This window comes from Sapajus apella, unplaced genomic scaffold (assembly GCF_009761245.1).
Source record: "Sapajus apella isolate SASKATOON/1434 unplaced genomic scaffold, GSC_monkey_1.0 scaffold38, whole genome shotgun sequence".
NCBI classification, from domain to species: Eukaryota; Metazoa; Chordata; class Mammalia; order Primates; family Cebidae; genus Sapajus; species Sapajus apella.
The window spans coordinates 21,656,861-21,677,099 of NW_022436978.1; the positions used below are offsets into that span (position 1 = coordinate 21,656,861).

At 40.6% G+C, this 20,239-nt stretch overlaps 1 protein-coding gene across 2 annotated transcripts in view; it reads left to right on the top strand.

Moving 5' to 3' along the window:
- GNB4 (G protein subunit beta 4) overlaps positions 1 to 20,239 on the top strand; it is a 52,149-nt gene that overhangs the window by 7,563 nt on the left and 24,347 nt on the right. Inside the window, exon 1 of one of the 2 annotated variants that reach the window (XM_032298521.1) lies at positions 10,318 to 10,611. The exons of the other annotated variant lie outside the window; for it this stretch is intronic. The gene's annotated coding sequence lies outside the window, so the exon portion shown is untranslated. Of the gene's footprint in view, positions 1 to 10,317; positions 10,612 to 20,239 lie in introns of those variants that run through there. 2 annotated transcript variants of the gene reach the window in all.

Here is a 20,239-nt window from a genome sequence, read left to right on the forward strand (position 1 = left end):
TTTGAGACGGAGTTTCGCTCTTGTTACCCAGGCTGGAGTGCAATGGCACGATCTCGGCTCACCGCAACCTCCGCCTCCTGGGTTCAGGCAATTCTCCTGCCTCAGCCTCCTGAGTAGCTGGGATTACAGGCACACGCCACCATGCCCAGCTGATTTTTTGTATTTTTAGTAGAGACGGGGTTTCACCATGTTGACCAGGATGGTCTCGATCTCTTGACCTTGTGATCCACCCGCCTCGGCCTCCCAAAGTGCTGGGATTACAGGCTTGAGCCACCGCGCCCGGCCTTTTTTTTTTTTTAACCATGATCAAGAGACTGGCTCTGGAGCACCCTTCTAATCTCATCTGCTGCTCTCTGTCCTGCTCACTGTCTTCCAACCTCACCATCATTAATGCTGTTGGTTCAGCAGATCAGATTAGTTTCTGCCTGGGCCTTTGCTTGCTGTTCTGCCTGGAATGCTTTCTCCCAATTAAGACGTAGCTCATCCTCTCATTTCATTCAGTCCTTACTTTATTTAAAAATAGCCTTTCTCTTCATCCTCTAACTTCTTGATGTTCTTGCAGTTTTTTTCTTGCATATGACTTATCTGTACTTAAAATTACATTATTGATGTGCTTTATTATTTGTCTGTTAGACAGATACAGAAAAAAGCACTATGGCAATGGGAAGTTTTATTTGGTTTACTACCGAATGTCTAGAGCTTGGAATATGTTTGGCACATGTTTAGGACTCAAATATTTGTTGAATGAAGGAGCGAATGCATGAATTAATATTTGCTGTATCTTAGCTAATGCTGTTTCAAATGGAGAAGACAGTTTCCAGAGAATCTTAGTGTTGGTGCTATGTAAGGTGTTTGGTGATGCTGCTAAAGCTTCCCTGGAAGCTAACAAGTTATCAACTTTGAGTGTTTCACATTGTCACCTTTTGTATGCCCTCTGGTGGAGTAATGATAAACGGCAGGTGAGTAGGATAGGTCAAGAAGAAACTAAAATGCTAGAACCTACATCACAAACTGGATAATTAACTTAAAAAATAGATTTGAAATTTTTAATTTTCTTTTTTTTTTTTTTTTTGAGACGGAGTTTCACTCATGTTACCCAGGCTGGAGTGCAATGGCGCGATCTCGGCTCACTGCAACCTCCGCCTCCTGGGTTCAGGCAATTCTCCTGCCTCAGCCTCCTGAGTAGCTGGGATTACAGGCATGCACCACCATGCCCAGCTAATTTTTTGTATTTTTAGTAGAGACGGGGTTTCACCATGTTGACCAGGATGGTCTCGATCTCTTGACCTCGTGATCCACCCGCCTCGGCCTCCCAAAGTGCTGGGATTACAGGCTTGAGCCACCATGCCTGGCCTGAAATTTTTAATTTTCAAATAAAATAATTATAAGATTAAAAAGAATGAAAAGAAAATGAGCCACAGATTCGAAGAGATATCTGGCTTAGGATGAAACAATAACCTATTTAGCACACCCGAAATGTTTGGATTACTTAAAATAATTCTTTCTTAAATATACTTCTGCCCCTTAAAATATTTTAATATTTTTTCATCTCTAGTTCAAAGACCTCTTTTTCTCAACCATAGCAATAATTTCAGTGAACCTTTATTGACTTTACCATGTGTCCGTTAACATACGCAAGTGGTGAAACCAGTGTTCAAACTCCAGCAGTGGAGGACCAGAAACAGTGCCCTAAATCATCATGCTTTACTGCCACCTTTGTGCTTATGTCCTATGGATGGTGCAGGGACCAAAGAATTTCCTCTGGTGCAATAGTTAGAAAAATGCTTGGTAAGTTCACAGCATGTGTTCCTCAATTCCATTTTTTCAATATACTTATAGAGAACCTTTTCTTCCAGAATTGCTGAAAGATGTGTTATTTTATCTGGTTTGAAATAGAAATCACATGAAATGTTTCTACACTCAGGTGCTACTGACTTGCTAAAATAATACAAAGTTTACCTTAGTGTACATATTTAATATTTATGGCAGTATCAGCTTAATTGTTCCCCCAATTTTGGCTTTAGCAGGATTTGTTCATATACAGTATAGTTATTACAAAGGTTGTTTAATATACCTTCCTGGGTAAGGACAAATTCCCACTGAGATGCCATCTAATTTGCAGGAGAAACCCTCCAAAAGAGAAAGAATTCATTCAGAAGATATCACGATTGTTAGCATCTTTGCAAGTCAGTACTTAGAGCACTAACTGTCTTTTTAATAGCTGCATAATATTTCATTGTATGAATGCATCATATCTACTGTCCTATTTATATTTTTGATTTTTTGTTATATAAACAATTGGTTAATGAATATCTTTAAACATTAATTCTTACCTATTCAGAAGTGTTGGTCAGTTGCAGTGGCTCATGCCTGTAATCCCAGTACTTTGGGAGGCTGAGGTGGGCAGATCACTTGAGCCCAGGAGTTCAGGACCAACCTGTGCAACATGGTGAAACCCCATCTCTACAAAGAATATAAAAATTAGCCAGGCATGATGGTGTACACCTGTAGTCCCAGCTACTCAGGAGGCTGGGGTAGGAAGATTGATTGAGCCCAGGAGGCAGAGGTTGCAGTGAGCTATGATCATGCCACTGCACTCCAGCCTGGGTGACAGAGGAGACCATGTCTTAAAAAAAAAAAAAAGGAAAGGAAAGAAAAGAAAAAGAAGTACTGTTTCACCAGGCGCGGTGGCCCACGCCTGTAATCCCAGCACTTTTGGGAGGCGGAGGCGGGTGGATCACGAGGTCGAGAGATCGAGACCATCCTGGTCAACGTGGTGAAACCCCGTCTCTACTAAAAATACAAAAAATTAGCTGGGCATGGTGGCGCGTGCCTGTAATCCCAGCTACTCAGGAGGCTGAGGCAGGAGAATTGCCTGAACCCAAGAGGTGGAGGTTGCGGTGAGCCGAGATCGCGCCATTGCACTCCAGCCTCGGTAACGAGCGAAACTCCGTCTCAAAAAAAAAAAAAAAAGAAGCACTGTTTCTATTTTCTTAGCTTGTCACGAATTTTCAACTGTGGAAAAATTGGTGAAATCTGCTCTCTTTATGGAACAGATTCTGTCGATTTCTTGATAGCTGAAAAAAGGGAGAATACTACTTTTGGAGGGACAAGATGAGGACAATGGTCCCTATGCTCAAAAAGCTAATAATTGCTAGGCTCATACATAGGATTTAAATTTTTTTTTTATGGCAACACTTAGCAATGGCTTGACTCTTTTTTTTCCTCCTTATTTTTATATTGAGTTTTTCAACTAAATGCCTTTACCCAGAAATTGTTTAAAATATGAAAATTGGTCTTTAACTGCTTGGTAATGTGAAATAAAAAACCCAGTAAGGCAGCTTAAGCTGAATGAGGTTTTATGTCTAACTGGCACATGACATAAATTATACACATTATATTTATGATAGTTAAAAAGGCTTATGGTGGCTAGTGTTTATAAGGAAATAATTTAAGACGTCTTATTCTGGAATTCTGTAAATGAAATAATGTATATATGTATGTATTTTTTGAGACCAAGTCTCAGTCTCTGTCACCCAGGCTGGAGTGCAGTGGCATGATCATGGCTCACTATAGCCTTGACTTTCCCAGCTCAAGCAATCCTCCCATCTCAGCCTCTCAAGTAGCTGGGACTATCGGTGTGTGCCACTGTGCCAGTAAAATTGTGTATGTAAGTGGAACATGGTAGGCAGTTAATTACTTGAGGAAACTGAAATTTGTCAACAAGGGATCTTATCTGCATTACTTATTAAATGGGGCTCTAGGGAACCTATTGAGGAAAAAAAAAATCCTGAAAAATGTGATCTTGCCATGTGGTCTAAAAAGCAAAAACCTTAATATTTAAAATTTTTAAACTTAGATATTAGTTTTCATAGTTTGTGTAATCTTTACTATGGAAATTAAAATTTATGAACAAGAGAGTTCATTAGGTTCATTAATTATTGAATATATCACCAGGGAAACATTTTTTGGGGAAAAGAACAAAACCACAAAGACTCTTTCTTGCTGTAAGATATAAAAAAGATAGAAATAGGTTATCATGTAAATTGTATTCATGTTTATATGTTGACTCACGTTTTAATGCAAAAAATTTTTGGAAAGATTTTAGAAATGACGAGACAGATTATGTGAGGATGCTGAAGGATCAGGGGTATTGTGTTCTCTTAAGGCATTGAAGAACAGTCTTGGTATATGTGTTAGAGAGTGTCGAAGGATAAAAACATCAATAGGAAAATCAGCAGTAGAACAAAACTAAATGGGACTAAATGTAACTAAAAATGAATATGCTGTTCAAACCACATGGTGGGGATAAGACCCTTTGAATGATAGATTCTGAGAACATTAGTGGTGGGGTAGAAAATTGGGGATGGAAGGAATCCCAAATAACTTGAGTTATCAATTAGCTGATAATCTGAACCTGAGACAGGGATTGTATAATATTTTGATAAAGTATGATCGTGAGGTAGCAGAGATGGGTATCAGCTCATGTCATAACAGCATCACCATAAGTACACTTACTTGTTAACTAAAACTTACAAAGTTTTATCTTACAGGTAGGCATGATGGCTTTGTGTTAAGAAAAATGAAATCTATGGTAAAAGACACTGGATTCTGTATTCTACTTATTATTGGTAACTTTAAGATATTTTACTTTTTTTTTTTTTTTTTTTTTTTTTACAGAGTCTCACCCAGTCACCCAGGCTGGAGTACAGTGGTGAGATCTCTGCTGCAACCCCTTTCTCCCAGGCTCAAACGATTCTCGTGCCTCAGCCTCCCAAGTAGCTGGCATTACAAGCAAGCACCACCACACCTGGCTAATTTTTGTATTTTTAGTAGAGACGAGGTTTCACCATATTGGCCAGGCTGGTCTTGAACTTCTGACCTCAGGTGATCCAACTGCCTCAGCCTCCCAAAGTGCTGGGATTGCAGGTGTGAGCCACCATGCCCAGCCGTAAGATATTTTACTTTTATTAAAGCTATGAACACATGGAATTTTAGGTACCTTTCCATGACTATGTTCATTGCACAAGTTACATTTTGTCCTTTGAAGCCAAGTTAGCAAATAAGCTTGATGGTGATGCTTGTGAGGCACTCATAAACATTTGTTGGATGAAATTCTGATAACCCCAGTTGTCATATTCTAACCCTTTAGTGGTGGGATTGAAGTTTAAAAATTTTACATGTAACCAACAGTAATATATAACCAAGTCTGGTAAATTGAAAAGGTGGTTGCTGGTAAAACAAAAGCAAATTATGTGACTTTAAAGTGATATAAGACTGTCAGATGCGGTGGATCACACCTTTAATCCCAGCTACTCAGGAGGCTGAGGTGGGAAGACCACCTGAGCTCAGGATGTTGAGACAAGCCTGGGCAACATAGTAAGGATCCCATCTCTAAAATTTTTTTTTAATAATTAGCTCGGCATGGTGGTGCATAACTGTAGTTCCAGCAACTTGGTAGGCTGAGGTGGGAGATTGTTTGAGCCACTGAGTTCAGGGCTGCAGTGGTGAGCAAGGATGGCAGTGCCATAGTGCTTTAACCTGGGTAACAGAGCAAGACCTCATCTCTTAAAAAAAAAAAGTGACATAAAACTGTGTGACTTGGTAACACAGAGATAACCACATGTGGTCGTATAAAAAAAAAATTCAAGAGATGGTAATGCTTGAGTGGGTCATGTGAGAAGAGACAGGCTAAGTGTACGATTTTAAATCTACATAATCATAATTTATGTTTCTAATGTTTAGTTCACAGAATCTTAGAATACTAAAACCAGAGGCTCCTCTTAGAGAAGGTAGTTTTAAGACTAAGTAAAAGGAAATGTCCTTCTATTTTACAGAGCTGACAGTAAATTTATAACACTTGTTACTTTAAGTAGTGGTACAGATGAAAATATAATGGGTTCAGTGAATTCATGGACAATAGTTTCAAAATGTATTGTGTAAAATTTAAGAGAAATCCTTAATATGTTGAGTTCAGCCACATTCTCATAAACATTTGGTTTCAGATTCTGTCATAGCACTTACACACTAATATAATTATAGTCATGAGCCCCATAATGATGTTTCAGTCAGCTGGGTGAGGTGGCTTACGCCTGTAATCCCAGCACTTTGGGAGGCCGAGGTGGGTGGATCACCTGAGGTTAGGAGTTCAAGACCAGCCTGACCAACATGGTGAAATCCTGTGTCTACTAAAATACAAAAATTAGCCAGGTGTTGTGGCGGGCACCTGTAATCTCAGCTACTCTGGAGGCTGAGGCAGGAGAATCGCCTGAACCCAGGAGGCAGAGTTTGCAGTGAGCTGAGATCATATCACTGCACTCCAGCTTGGGCACAAGAGCAAAACTCTGTCTCAAAAAAAAAAGTTTCAGTCAATGAGTGCACTGTATATAGGATGATGGTCCCATGAGATAATATCTTTTTTTTTTTTTTCTTTTTTTAAATGGAGTCTTGCTCTTTTACCCAGGCTGGACTGCAGTGGCGTGATCTCATCTCACTGCAGCCTCTGCCTCCTGGGTTCAAACGATTCTCTTGCCTCTGTCTTTCAAGTAACTGGGATTATAGGCATCTGCCACCAAGGCTGGCTAATGTTTTGGTTTCATTTTGTATTTTTTTTTTTTTTTTGAGACGGAGTTTCACTCATGTTACCCAGGCTGGAGTGCAATGGTGCGATCTCGGCTCACTGCAACCTCCACCTCCTGGGCTCAGGCAATTCTCCTGCCTCAACCTTCCGAGTAGCTGGGATTACAGGCATGCGCCACCATGCCCAGCTAATGTTTTTTGTATTTTTAGTAGAGACAGGGTTTCACCATGTTGACCAGGATGGTCTCGATCTCTTGACCTCGTGATCCACCCACCTCGGCCTCCCAAAGTGCTGGGATTACAGGCTTGAGCCACCTCGCCCAGCCTTATTTTGTATTTTTAATAGACACAGGGTTTCACCATGCTGCCAGGCTGGTCTCGAACTCCTGACCTCAAGTGATCCACCTGCCTTGGCTTCTGTAAGTGCTGGGATTACAGGCATGAGCCACCATGTCCGGCTATACCGTATTTTTACTGTCTTTTCTATGTTTACATATGTTTAGATCCACAAATATTTACCATAGTGTTAAAATTGCCTGCAGTATTGAGTATGCAGTACAGGTTTGTAGCCCAGGAAAATAGGCTATAGAGCCTGTTGCTGTAGAGCCTAGGTGTCTAGTAGGCGGTACCATCTAGGTGTGTGTAAGGGCACCCTGTGATGTTTGCACATTGATGAAATAGCCTAAGGACCTGTTTCTCAGAGCATATTCCCATCACTAAGTGATGCATGGCTGTATTGTTACTTACCTGTTTTCCAATGGATGCATGTTTCTAATGGGGTGGGTTTCTGTGCCTAGCACAGGGTAGGTGTTAAATACATGTTTGTTGAGTGGAAGAATTAATCATGTGATGATTTAGATTGACAGTAGGTCAGAATAATACTCAGTATGTACTTTTAGGAGTATAGGTTAAAATAATAGGAAAAATGCAGAAGAAAATCCTTTTGAAAACTTTCCCAAAATGTTGACTGGAAAAGAACTTAAACTTATTCATTTAAAGCTGCTATTGCAGGCCGGGCACGGTGGCTCACACCTATAATCCCAGCACTTTGGAAGGCTGAGGTGGGTGGATCACGAGGTCAAGAGATCGAGACCATCCTGGTCAACATGGTGAAACCCCGTCTCTACTAAAAATACAAAAATTAGCTGGGAATGGTGGCACGTGCCTGTAGTCCTAGCCACTCGGGAGGCTGAGGCAGGAGAATTGCTTAAACCCAGGAGGTGGAGGTTGCGGTGAGCTGAGATAGTGCCACTGCACTCCAGCCTGGGTAACAAGAGCGAAACTCCGTCTCAAAAAAAAAAAAAAAAAAAGCTGCTGTTGCATCTCTGTCTCTCTCTCTCTCTGTGTGTGTGTGTGTGTGTGTGTGTGTATATATATATATATATACACACACACATATATATATATACACATACATATATAATTTTATATTCCCATATATATAGGAATTTTTTAAAAAATACACTGAAAGACTAGAAACATATTAACATTATATTTAAGATTTGTACTCTGCATTAGGTTTTAACTCCGTAAATTCCTATTCATTTTCTGTTTTTATGCATGCAATTTTACTGGGTAATAGAATTTACCATCCCTGTTTAGATTTCTGCATTGACATACCCTGTTCAGTGTCATAACCTCTATTAACCAACGTGTTCACCCCAATTGGATCCTTTTTTTTTTTTTTTTTTTGACATGGAGTTTCACTCTTGTTGCCCAGGCTGGAGTCCAAAGGCGTGATCTTGGCTCACTGCAAACTCCACCTCCTGGCTTCAAGCAGTTCTCCTGCCTCAGCCGCCCATGTAGCTGGGATTACAGGCATGTGCTGCCATGCCCGACTAATTTTGTGTTTTTAGTAGAGAGAGGGTTTCTCCATGTTCGTCAGGCTGGTCTCAAACTCCTGACCTCAGGGGATCCTCCAACCTCAGCCTCCCAAAGTGCTGGGGTTACAGTCATGAACCACCGCACCTGGCCTGGATCCATTTATGATACATGGAGAAAGAACTTCTTTTCCTTGTTGGTCAGTGTATGCCTATGTGTGGGCTGATCACATTGTGCCTGTCCAGAAAACGTAATCACAAGTTCTTTTAAAAAATATAAACATGTAAAAGTCAGTTGACATTTCAGAGTCTAAGTACCTTTTTAATTCCAAAAATACATGAAACACTATTTTTTTGGTATTTTCTCTTGTACTTTGCTAGTTTAACAAAGATTAAGTCTCAATTTTTAAAAAAAAAATGTTTCAAGTGTCTCTTTTTTTAGGTAGCATGAGTATTTCAAGATAAAAGAAGACGGCTTGGTTCCTAACTAAGCCTCTCTTTTCCGACCTTGGTATTTATTTCATTCTTATATTTCTTTAAGAGTAAAGTAAGACCAAAGGAGGTACAGCTACCCCCAAAAAATCAGTTCTGTCTGCTGCAGTTTCCCTGGAGGAAAGAGAAGATAATACCTGAACTATGTCAAAGAATTAATTGTTAATGATTTCTGTGTAAAAGCATTTTAAGTTGGGAGTGTTGAGAAATTTGAAATTTATATGGGAACTTCTTTTCCCTTTCTGAAGCCATTCTTCAGAAAAAAATTCAAATTCTTGTCACAGTTCAGATATGGGAAATTATTTTGCTTTATTTTAAAATTGATAAGAATGAGATTATTTTAAAGTCTGTATTCCCTTTATTGGATAAATAAAGAAAATGACCAAGGCAGGTCTCAGTCATTTTAGGAGGTTTATTTGCCAAAGTTAAGGACATGTGCCTGGGAGACAGGTCTATACCTTTCTTTGAAGGTGATTTTGAGGGCTTCAGTATTTAAAGGGGAAAGGGCAAGATGCTGGGAAATACACAGTTTTCATGTGGGAAGTGGGTAGGGCAAAATAGTCATTCATGCCTCTGGCTCAGCGAATCTGCATTTTTACGTAAGACTTTATAGACAAATAGGGCAGAGGAAGCAATCAGATACACATTTGTCTCAGGTGAGCAGAGGGATGATTTTGAGTTCTGTCCTATGTCCTCACACCTGTGAAGATAAGCTGTTGATTTAAATTGCCATGGTGAGCTTCAACAGAACTGCTTTAGGGTAGAGATCTGGGGGCCCACAAGGAATTTCCTCGTGGGCAAACTCTGCGGGAGGTATGTATGTAGCTTTTCATCTTTGTAGCCGTCTTATTTAGGAAGCAAAATAGGAGGTAGGTTTGCGTGACCCAGCTTGACTTTTCCTTTTGGCTTAGTGAGTCTGGGGTTCCAAGATTTATTTTCCTTTTACAGATGTCTTTATATTTATTTGTTTTGTCTGATCAGAAAGATTATTTAAATGCCACTTTAGCGGTTTTTACGAAGTGATTAATGCATGAACACACATTCTTGAACTTTCCTCCAATCAAATGATCGAAAACTGCTTGTGTGAATAAGAACTTAGACCAGTGGATCTCAAACTCTAGAGAGCTTCAGACTCACCTTGAAGACTTGCTAAAACACAAATTGCTGGGTTCTACCCTCAGGGTTTCCGAGCCTGTACTCCTGGGAAGGGATTTATAAATTTGCATTTCTAACACATTTCTACGTAATGCTGATGCTGCTGATCCCCATACTCTGAAAACCACTGATTGAAACTGTTTGGTTAAATTAGTGTCTATCAACCATGGTTCTGCCCTTCCACACTCGAAGGATAGAACGTTAATAGTAGTGTGTCAATTTAAGAGTCAAGGCCCTAGAGTGGGGATGGGCCACAGAGGCCGGTGCTGCTGATGCGGTGGGGCAAGTATTTAAATCTTCAGCATGTGGATGTAGGTTGAGAAAGCCCTTCAAATGATTGGTTGTTTTCTTCCTATCCTCTCTTCCCCTGTGAAGCCACTCTCCTCTACCCCTCAATAAGAGAGTCCTGGTGCAGATGAAACAGTGCTCATGGGATTGCTTTAGTCCTTATCCAGAAAATAAAACAGCCTTTGCCAACAGTTACCCCAGTGCTTCTTAAGGAGTTCAGAAGAAGAAGTAGCTAAACTGCAGCACAGCTGAGGTGCAAAGAAAGGACCTCCTTCTGGTAATTTCTTTTTCCATTTTTGTTTAGAGCACTGTAGTATTATATCTGTCAATTAATCACTATAGATAATAGCTGAAGTAGTGTTCATGGTTATAGCTTCTTCGTGTATTTCCCTTGTTGGGCCAAATTAGCTCTGATTTAAATTTCCAAAGACATTTAAAAATGTGTATTTAATTCCCAAAACAATCCCACAGGGGTAGAGATCCCACTGTTCAGATGAAGGAATGGAGGCTTAAAGTAGTTAAAGAGTTTCTGGGGTCACACTATAAGTAGTCATCTCTGGCTCCATGAGGTTGTGTGAACTTGGCTAAGGTCCATAACCTCGATGTGTAAAGTTTCCTCATCTGTAGAATGAGAATGATACCAGTACCTACTTTCTGAGGTTGTTTTGAGAACTAAATAGTTACATAGAGCTGTGTACATACAGGTAATAAATGCTCAATAAATGTAATCTCTTGGTTGGCTAACTCCTAGTTAGTACTTTTTAAGTTCGGGGTAATCCTGCCTTTTTTGTTTGTTTGTTTGACACGGGGTCTTACTCTGTCGCCCAGGCTAGCCTGCAGTGGCACAATCAGCTCACTGCAGCCTCGACCTTCAGGGCTCAAGTGATCTTCCCACTTCAACCTTGCAAAGCACTGGGATTACAGGCAAACACCACCACACCTGAGTAATTAAAAAAAATTTTTTTGTAGAGATGGAGACTCGCTATATAGCCCAGGCTGGTCTCAAACTCCTAGCCTCAAGTGATCTGCCCACCTCAGCCTCCCAAAGTGCTGAGATTACAGGCATGAGCCACCATGTCTGGTCTATCCTACCTTTGTGCCAAGTAATCCTTCTCATGTGTATTACAGATCAACAATCTCTTATCAACATTTTAGAAACACCAAATACTCTGAAAACTACAGGTTTTTTTTCTTTTCATAAATCATTTAGTGGCCAAAACTTCTATGATCTGAACTCATTTGGTGGCACAGTGTGACTCAAACTATAATAACACGAAGCTATTGCTTATTCTCTTTTTCTTCTGTTTGATACAGACTTGCTCTGTTGCCCAATGTGGAGTGCAGTGGTGCGATCTTCGGCTCACTGCAACCTCCGCCTCCCAGGTTCAAGTGATTATTATGCCTCAGCCTCCTGAGTAGCTGGGACTGTAGGCTCATGCCACCATACTCGGCTGGATTTTTGTATTTTTAGTAGGGACAGGGTTACACTATGTTGGCTGGGCTGGTCTTGAACTCCTGGCCTCAAGTGATCTGCCTGCCTCGGTCTCCCAAAGTGCTGGGGTTATAGGCTCTTAGTCTGTTTTTTTGGTACCTTGGTGAATATGCTTTACATTTTGCTGCAGAAATGTTAATTATTGACTATGTGGGTGCTGCTCTGGGGTCTGGTTGTGATGTTACGCCAATACAATGAACATACTTTTCTAAAACCTGGAAACTTCCAAATTCTGCTATCTGTCTGGCCCTAGGGTTTAGGGTAACGGATTATGGGCCTGTGTGTGTATGTATTTATGTGTCTGTCTTCCCTTTTAAACTGTAAACTCCTTGACACCCGGGCCTAAGTTTTATTCATATGTAGCCCCAGTTCCTGGCACATTCAGTAAATATTTGGTGTGAGAATAGCCTCTACCAGGATATAAGTTAGGTGAAGGGAAATAGACTGGAGGGCAGTGCCTTGTTTATGTCCTGGAACACAAAACAAACTGCCTTCAGTTCACAAGAGGTTGAATTGTTTTACTTTAGGGGTATTTAAAAATGCTCAGTGTAATGAGTAACTTGGTAGCAAAACAAAAAATGAGATTAAAAAACAACACTTAACACTGTATGCTACAATTTCAGTATCTGCAACTTCTCTTTTCCTCTCATATCCACTTGTCCCATGCAGCTGTAGGTTTTTGGCTAACTTCCTGAGAAAGAAAGCCACGTGGAGATGTATGTATATGGAATACTTGGGGTGGGTGGACATATGTGTTTTAAAATTTCTTGGCTAAAAAAAATCGTAAAAGCTTTAAATATTGTACCTGATTCATTATGATTTTTAAAAATTATTTTATAAAGTGTAAGAAATATAAATTTGTATTGTAAAAAAAGTAGAATATTAGAAAATTTATAACAAATTTAAAATTATGAATAGACTTTTAGAGAAGCAAAAGTAGTTTATACTTACATTTTTAAAGTACAATTTAAAATAACATTTTTATGGCTTATATGAGCTTTCATGATTAGTATGAAACTTATTAGTAGCTAAGAAATACTTGTATTTTCTTGTACAGATAGAAATGTGTTCATGAACACAGCAGTATAATTGTACAGCCTGCATAATGCCTTGCTTCACTAAAAGTTCTGTGGACATTTTAAGATAGGGAGTGAGAAGGCCATTTGAATTATCCAAGTGTATTTTTTTCCATTTTGTTTAAGATTGGCTTGGATACAATGGCTCATTAGTATCTTGATATTTGTAACTGGTACATCTAAACTTTTAAAAGATAACTGATATGTTGCTTTCTGCTCAACAATGCTTTCACTATGTGATGATTAATATAACACATTTTAAGTAATTAAATATTCATGTTGTACTTAGTCAAGCAGTTACAGTAACAGAAAATAAAAGCACTGTGTTTATGAAACAATTTATGTTTAATTATTAGTTTAAAATTGCCTTAGTCAGCAATGTTAATGTCACTTTGAAGATTGTGATAAACAGCTCCAATGTGATCTTGAGCAAAAATCACTATTGGTTGAAATTTTTTGACTATTACACTATTCCCTTCTGATTTTTTTTGTAAAAGAAAGGGATAGTGCGTGTATCTCATATTCCTCTTTAGCTTTGCTTCCTCCCAAGTGGGAAGTTTTTCTTAACTAGCTTGATGAAGATAGAACCCTGGGAAACAAATCAGTATTTAAATAAATGGAGGAGAAGTTCCCGTAAAGGTAAAGAGAAGGAATAACCAAGTATAAGGATAATCAGAGACGTGTGGATTCATGAAAGCCTTAGGAATAAAGTTTCAATAAGAAGAGAGGATCATTAGATTGAGCAAAGAGGTCTTAGGATGCCCTTTGAAAAGAGGCTATAAGGCAGAGTTGTTAAGAGCCTGGGTTTCAGAGTCATATGCTTGGATTCAAATCTGAACTCTACCTCTAATCTTAAGCAAGTTATTTAACCTGACTAAGCTTCATTTCTTTTTTCTTTATTCCATTTCATTTATTTTATTGTTCCCAGTGGACTTCAGGTACAAAAGTTGGATAAATTATAAATATACTCATCTTTGATGCATATAGCACTCACTTTTATATATTTATGTTTGCTTGGTTATTTTATTTATTTTTAAGAGATAGGTTCTCCTTATCCTGCCCAGGCTGGAGTGCAGTGGTGCAGTCATAGCTTATTGCAGCTTTGAACTCCTGGGCTCAATCGGTCCTCTTTCCTCAGCCTCCTCTGGAGTAGCTAAGACTACAGACATCCACCGCTCCATTGCATCCATTCTTTTTTTGTGTGTGTGAGACAGAGCCTCATTGTCACCAGGCTGGATTGCAGTGGCACAGTCTCGGCTCACTGCAAGCTCCGCCTCCCGAGTTCAAGTGATTCTCCTGCCTCAGGTATGCACCACCATACCTGTCTAATTTTTGTATTTTTAGTAGATACAAGGTTTCATCATGTTAGCAGGATGGTCTCGATCTCTTGACCTTGTGATCTGCCTGCTTTGGCTTCCAAAGTGCTGGGATTACAGGTGTGAGCTACCATGCCTGGCTTTTTTTTTTTTTTTTTTTTGAGACGGAGTTTCACTCTTGTTACCCAGGCTGAAGTGCAATGGCGCGATCTCTCGGCTCACCACAACCTCCGCCTCCTGGGCTCAGGCAATTCTCCTGCCTCAGCCTCCTGAGTAGCTGGGATTACAGGCACGTGCCACCATGCCCAGCTGATTTTTTGTATTTTTAGTAGAGACGGGGTTTCACCATGTTGACCAGGATGGTCTCGATCTCTTGACCTCGTGATCCACCCGCCTCGGCCTCCCAAAGTGCTGGGATTACAGGCTTGAGCCACCGCGCCTGGCTTTTTTTTTTTTTTTTTTAAATGAGGCAGAGTCTTGCTCTGTTGCCCATGCTGGAGTGAGTGGTGTGATCTCAGCTCACTGCACCCTCTGCGATTTTCATGCCTCAGCCTCCTGAGTATCTGGGACTACAGGTGCACACTACCACATCTGGCTAATTTTTATATTTTTAGTAGAGGTGGGGTTTCACCACATTGGCCAGGCTGGTCTCAAACTCTTGGCCTCAAGTGGTCCTCCTACCTTGGCCTCCCAAAGTGCTGGGATTACAAGTGTGAGCCACCACATCTGGCCCATTGTGTGCATTCTTAAGCAATGTATTATTTAGTGGTAGTTGTTTTTTGAGTTTTGTAAAAGGGATATGATGCCAGTATTTGTCTTCAGGAATTTGCTTTATTTTTTCTCTCATCATTATGTTTAAGATTCATCTATGTTGCATATAACTGTAGTTCATTTGTTTTCACTGCTATATAATTCACTGTGAAAAGACTACAGTGATTCATTCTCCTGTCAGTGGGCATTGATGTTCCAGTTTATTTTATTGTAAGTAGTGCTGTATGAACACTGTTAAATCCTGTGCACATGTACTATAGTTTCCTTAGGGCTTATATACCCAGAAGCAGAATTGAATTGTCAGGTTGAAAGATATACATGTTGTCACCTTTGTTAGATGTTGCCAAATTGCTTCCCCAAGACTTGTCCTATTGACTATGTCCCATTTCTACAACCTTGCCAACCCCGGTTGAGATATGAAATGTTATTAATCCAATAGATTGAAATTCTATCTTATTTTAATTGGCATTTCTCTGATTGCTGAGGTTGAGTGTCTTTTCATTTGTATGTGGTCCTCTGCAGCTTTTCCCGCTGTGGTTTGCCAGTTCATATCTTTGCACATTTTCCTATTGGATTGTTAGTCTTTTTAATAATTAATTTGAAGTAATTACTTTTAAAATTCTAGATGCTAGTTCATTATTTGAATTTTAGCTTACAACTGTCTTTTCTGTCTGTGACTTGGTTATTTTGGTTTTTTGTTCTTTTGGGGTATCTATGTTCTCATCATAGATTCCTTGTATTTACTCAGCTGAAGCTACTTGCTTTTTTTCACCTTTAGAAACAGGGTCTCTTTTTGTTGCCCAGATGTGAATGCAGTGGTGTGATTGTAGTTCACTGCAGCTTTAAATTCTTGTGCTCAAGCAAAGTCCCCACTCAACCTCCTGAGTGGCTGAGACTAGAAGCATGGACCACCATGCCCAGCTGGAAGCTGCTAGTTCTTAATAGTTGTCCTTTCCTCATCTCCCCAGTTTTCTCATATGTAAGGATAATTGTAAAAATGGTCAGCAGTGGATGTGTCTATATGGTGGGGCTGGAAGGTACAGCTGGTCATTGGACTCTTGGTAAGCCTTTGGGGAGATTCTGCTCCCCTGTGTTGAAAGCTTTTGTTTAAAAAATTAGCATGCGTGATGCCTTTTTGTCTTCATCTTTGGGGCCCATTTATCAGATCTGTATTATTGGGAGAAGTCTCACTCAGTTTTCTGTTATGCATGTAACTAGTGTAGATGAAAAACTTTCTGCCTATAATCGCTACCTGTTTTTGTCATTAATTCAGGAAAAGTCTGATCAGTGAGAGAGTGTTTTTTGGTTTACTCCCTTCTCAGATTGGGATCTTGATTATTTTAAACTTTAAATAAGGAACATTGAATTAATTGATGCTGCAGTTGTCTACCAGGCTAAGACCCAGTGGAGGATTTCTTCAGTAGTGGGTGACTGTCTTGCCAATTTCTACCCTCCCTCCACTTTCTGTAGTGTTCTTTTACCCACATCACAAAGCTTTAGAAATCCTTTTGTCACTTCCCTGATTTCTGTTTTCTTTTTTTTTTGAGACGGAGTTTCGCTCTTGTTACCCAGGCTGGAGTGCAATGGCGCGATCTCGGCTCACCGCAACCTCCGCCTCCTGGGTTCAGGCAATTCTCCTGCCTCAGCCTCCTGAGTAGCTGGGACTACAGGTGCGCGCCACCCATGCCCGGCTAACTTTTTGTATTTTTAGTAGAGACAGGGTTTCACCATGTTGACCAGGATGGTCTTGATCTCTTGACCTCGTGATCCACCCACCTTGGCCTCCCAAAGTGCTGGGATTACAGGCGTGAGCCACCGCGCCCGGCCTGATTTCTGTTTCTTATTAAATTGTGGATATAAAGGAACTGCAGGAGGGCAAGTGGTTAGATGACTTTGTTTTCTACTGGTCAAAATGTGTCCCTAAAGACCTTCACTTCCCTGAATTTATGCATGCTTTAGATAAACAGCTTGAGGGAGCTACTTGCTAAAGTATACCTGATGTAATAGTATTGTTCCCAAGAATTGAAACTTTTACAGTAATATTATATACACACATGCCAATACACAGATTGGCCACTTTGGATCCTTGTCTTCGCAATATAATTTACTAGGACTGGCCATCTTAGGCTTCACCTGGGGCATCTGTGGCCTCTTTTACCCTACTCAGTCTCCAGGCTTTTCTGAGAGTAGTTTATAATCTATTGGTCTGTGCTAGATTCATGCTTTATTGGTATTATTAGGAATCCAACAGTTGGCTGAGAAGAAAAGATCACCAAAAAAATCTGTGTAATCGGAATGTTCTCTCTCTCAAGTGACAAAATGAATCAGTTGTGCTTTTTTTTTTAAGAGTGAAAAGTTAGTTCCTCTTTTTAGCAGCAAAAAGGAAAGGGGAAAAAAGGGCAGCTTTGACATTTCTTTTCAGACATCTGAAGAAAGGTTGCGGTTGTCTGGCACAGGCATCACAAGGGTTCTGATTTCGCAGCTTAGCAACATTCTCAGACAGCCCCTGCCTTATAACTATGCTTCCTTTCCCTCATGCCTGCTCAAACATAGCTGGAGCCTGCTGGCATGTGTGAGGTTTGAGAACTCAGGAATGCCATGTGAGGAGGTGGGATCATGTGCGGCAGCTCTCTGTCAGAGTTTTTTTTTTTTTTTTTTTTTTAGAGACGGAGTTTCACTCATGTTACCCAGGCTGGAGTGCAATGGCGCGATCTCGGCTCACCGCAACATCCGCCTCCTGGGTTCAGGCAATTCTCCTGCCTCAGCCTCCTGAGTAGCTGGGATTACAGGCACACGCCACCATGCCCAGCTGATTTTTTGTATTTTTAGTAGAGACGGGGTTTCACCATGTTGACCAGGATGGTCTCGATCTCTCGACCTTGTGATCCACCCGCCTCGGCCTCCCAAAGTGCTGGGATTACAGGCTTGAGCCACCGCGCCCGGCCTTCTGTCAGAGTTCTTGATGAAGGGATGAAACAGGACTCTTAAGTGCAATGCGGAGTCAAGGAATTTTTTTCTTTTTTTTCTTTTTAGGGGAGAGACTTGGGCATGTTTAACTGCTGATGGAAGACCCAATTGAAAGTGAAAGGTTCCCACAGATGGTTTGCTGGATGGGAGTGAGGGAGTATAACTTTATAGTGGACAAATTAGGCTGTTAACAACTAAACACACTGAGGAATCTTAGCTTCACTGATAGTGGCACAAAGAAACATGTAGTTCATCCTGATGTACTATAGTATGACGTCCACAGCGTCACCTGAAAGGATCCGTGCCAAATATATTGAACCTCAATGTAATTAGCTGGTAGAACTAACTTCCTTCCAGTTTACAAGCAGTCAGTATAGAAAATAAACAAGCTAAAACAGTGCCATAAGAAATACACAGAATGGGGTAAAGGACAAGTGATTTCGTCTTCTTTTTTTGAGACAGTCTCACTCTTCACCCAGGCTCAATCTCAGCTCACTGCAACCTCCGCCTCCCAGGTTCAAGTGATTCTCCTGCCTCAGTTTCCCGAGCAGCTGGTATTACAGGTGCATACCACCACACCTGGCTAACTTATTGTATTTTTAGTAGAGATGGAGTTTCACCACATTCCTGGCCTCAAGTGATCTGCCCACCTCTGCCTCTCAAAGCTGGTATTACAGGTGCCACCCACTGCACTCAGCCAATGATTTAGTCTGTAGTTATTCAATGCTAGAAAGTGCAAAAGAGCAGGCAGGAGATGGGTATTTCTAGATGGTGGGACAAGAGACATAACTAAATGTATTATATAGTTCTTAATTCAATCTGGATTTGCACAAATCAGATGTAAAAAGACATTGGTGGAAGAATTGTGGGAGATTTTCAAATCTGGGTTTTAGATATTAAATAATTTCTGTTAATTTTGGTAGTAATGATAATGGTATTGTGGTTTGGTAGATATTTTTAGAGATGAATACGGAAGTATTTAGGGCTAAAATGTCTTGATGTCTGTAATTGACTTTAAAATACTTCAGCAAAAACAAGATAAAGCAAATATAGCAAAAAAGTTAATATTTTATAAACCTATATGAATATTAGGGATACTCATAGTAATTTTTCTTCTCTGTGTTAGAACATGTACCCCAGAACTTATAATAAAAATAAAATGAAAAAAAATTTTATTAATAAAAGACTAGGGCTGGGCACGGTGGCTCATGCCTGTAATCCCAGCACTTTGGGAGGCCGAGCTGGGCGGATCACGAGGTCAAGAGATCGAGACCATCCTGGCCAACATGGTGAAACCCAGTCTCTACTAAAAATACAAAAATTAGCTGGGTGTGGTGGCACATGCCTGTGGTCCCAGCTACTTGGGAGGCTGAGGCGGAAGAATCGCTTGAACCCAGGAGGCGGAGGTTGCAGTGAGCCGAGATTGCACCACTGCACTCCAGCCTGGCAACAGAGAAAGACTCTCTCTCCCTCAAAAAAAAAAAAAAAAAAAGACGAGAAAAATGTAAGAGATTGAATATACTGGAAGTGAAAGATTACTTAAAAGGTGAGAACAGCTGGTGTAGGGGCTGAGCATGGTGGCTCATGCCTATAATTTTAGCACTTTGGGAGGCCAAAGTAGGAGGACCAGTTGAGGCCAGGAGTTCAAGACCAGCCTGGGCAATGTAGCAAGACCCCATTTCTTAAAAAAAGAAAAAAAAAAAAAAAAACTAGCCAGGCATGATGTGCATGCCTGTAGTCCCAGCTACTGGGGGAGGCTGAGATGGAAGAATTGGCTGAACTCAGGAGTTTGAGGTTACAGTGAGCTATGATTATGCCACTGTACTCCAGCCTGGCTGACAGAGTGATACTCTGTCTCTGAATGAATGAATGAATGAATGAATCACCAGTGGAGGAATTGGCCCAAACAGGAGAGAAGTCAGCTACTGTATTATAACGGAAAGGGAGGGCCAGGCACATTGACTTATGCCTGTAATTTCAGCACTTTGGAAAGCTGAGGTGGGAGGATCACTTGAGCCCAGGAGTTTAAGACAAGCCTGGGCAACATGGCAAGACCCTGTCTCTACCAAAAAAGAAAATTAGCTGGGCATGGTGGTGCGCACCTGTGGACCTAGCTACTTGGGAGGCTGAGGCTGGAGGACTGCTTGAGCCTGGGAGGTCGAGGCTGCAGTTCACCACTACTGCACTCCAGCTTGGGCAGCAGAGTGAGACTTACACACACACACACACACACACACACACACACACACACCTCTCTCTCTCTCTCTCTCTCTCTCTCTCTCT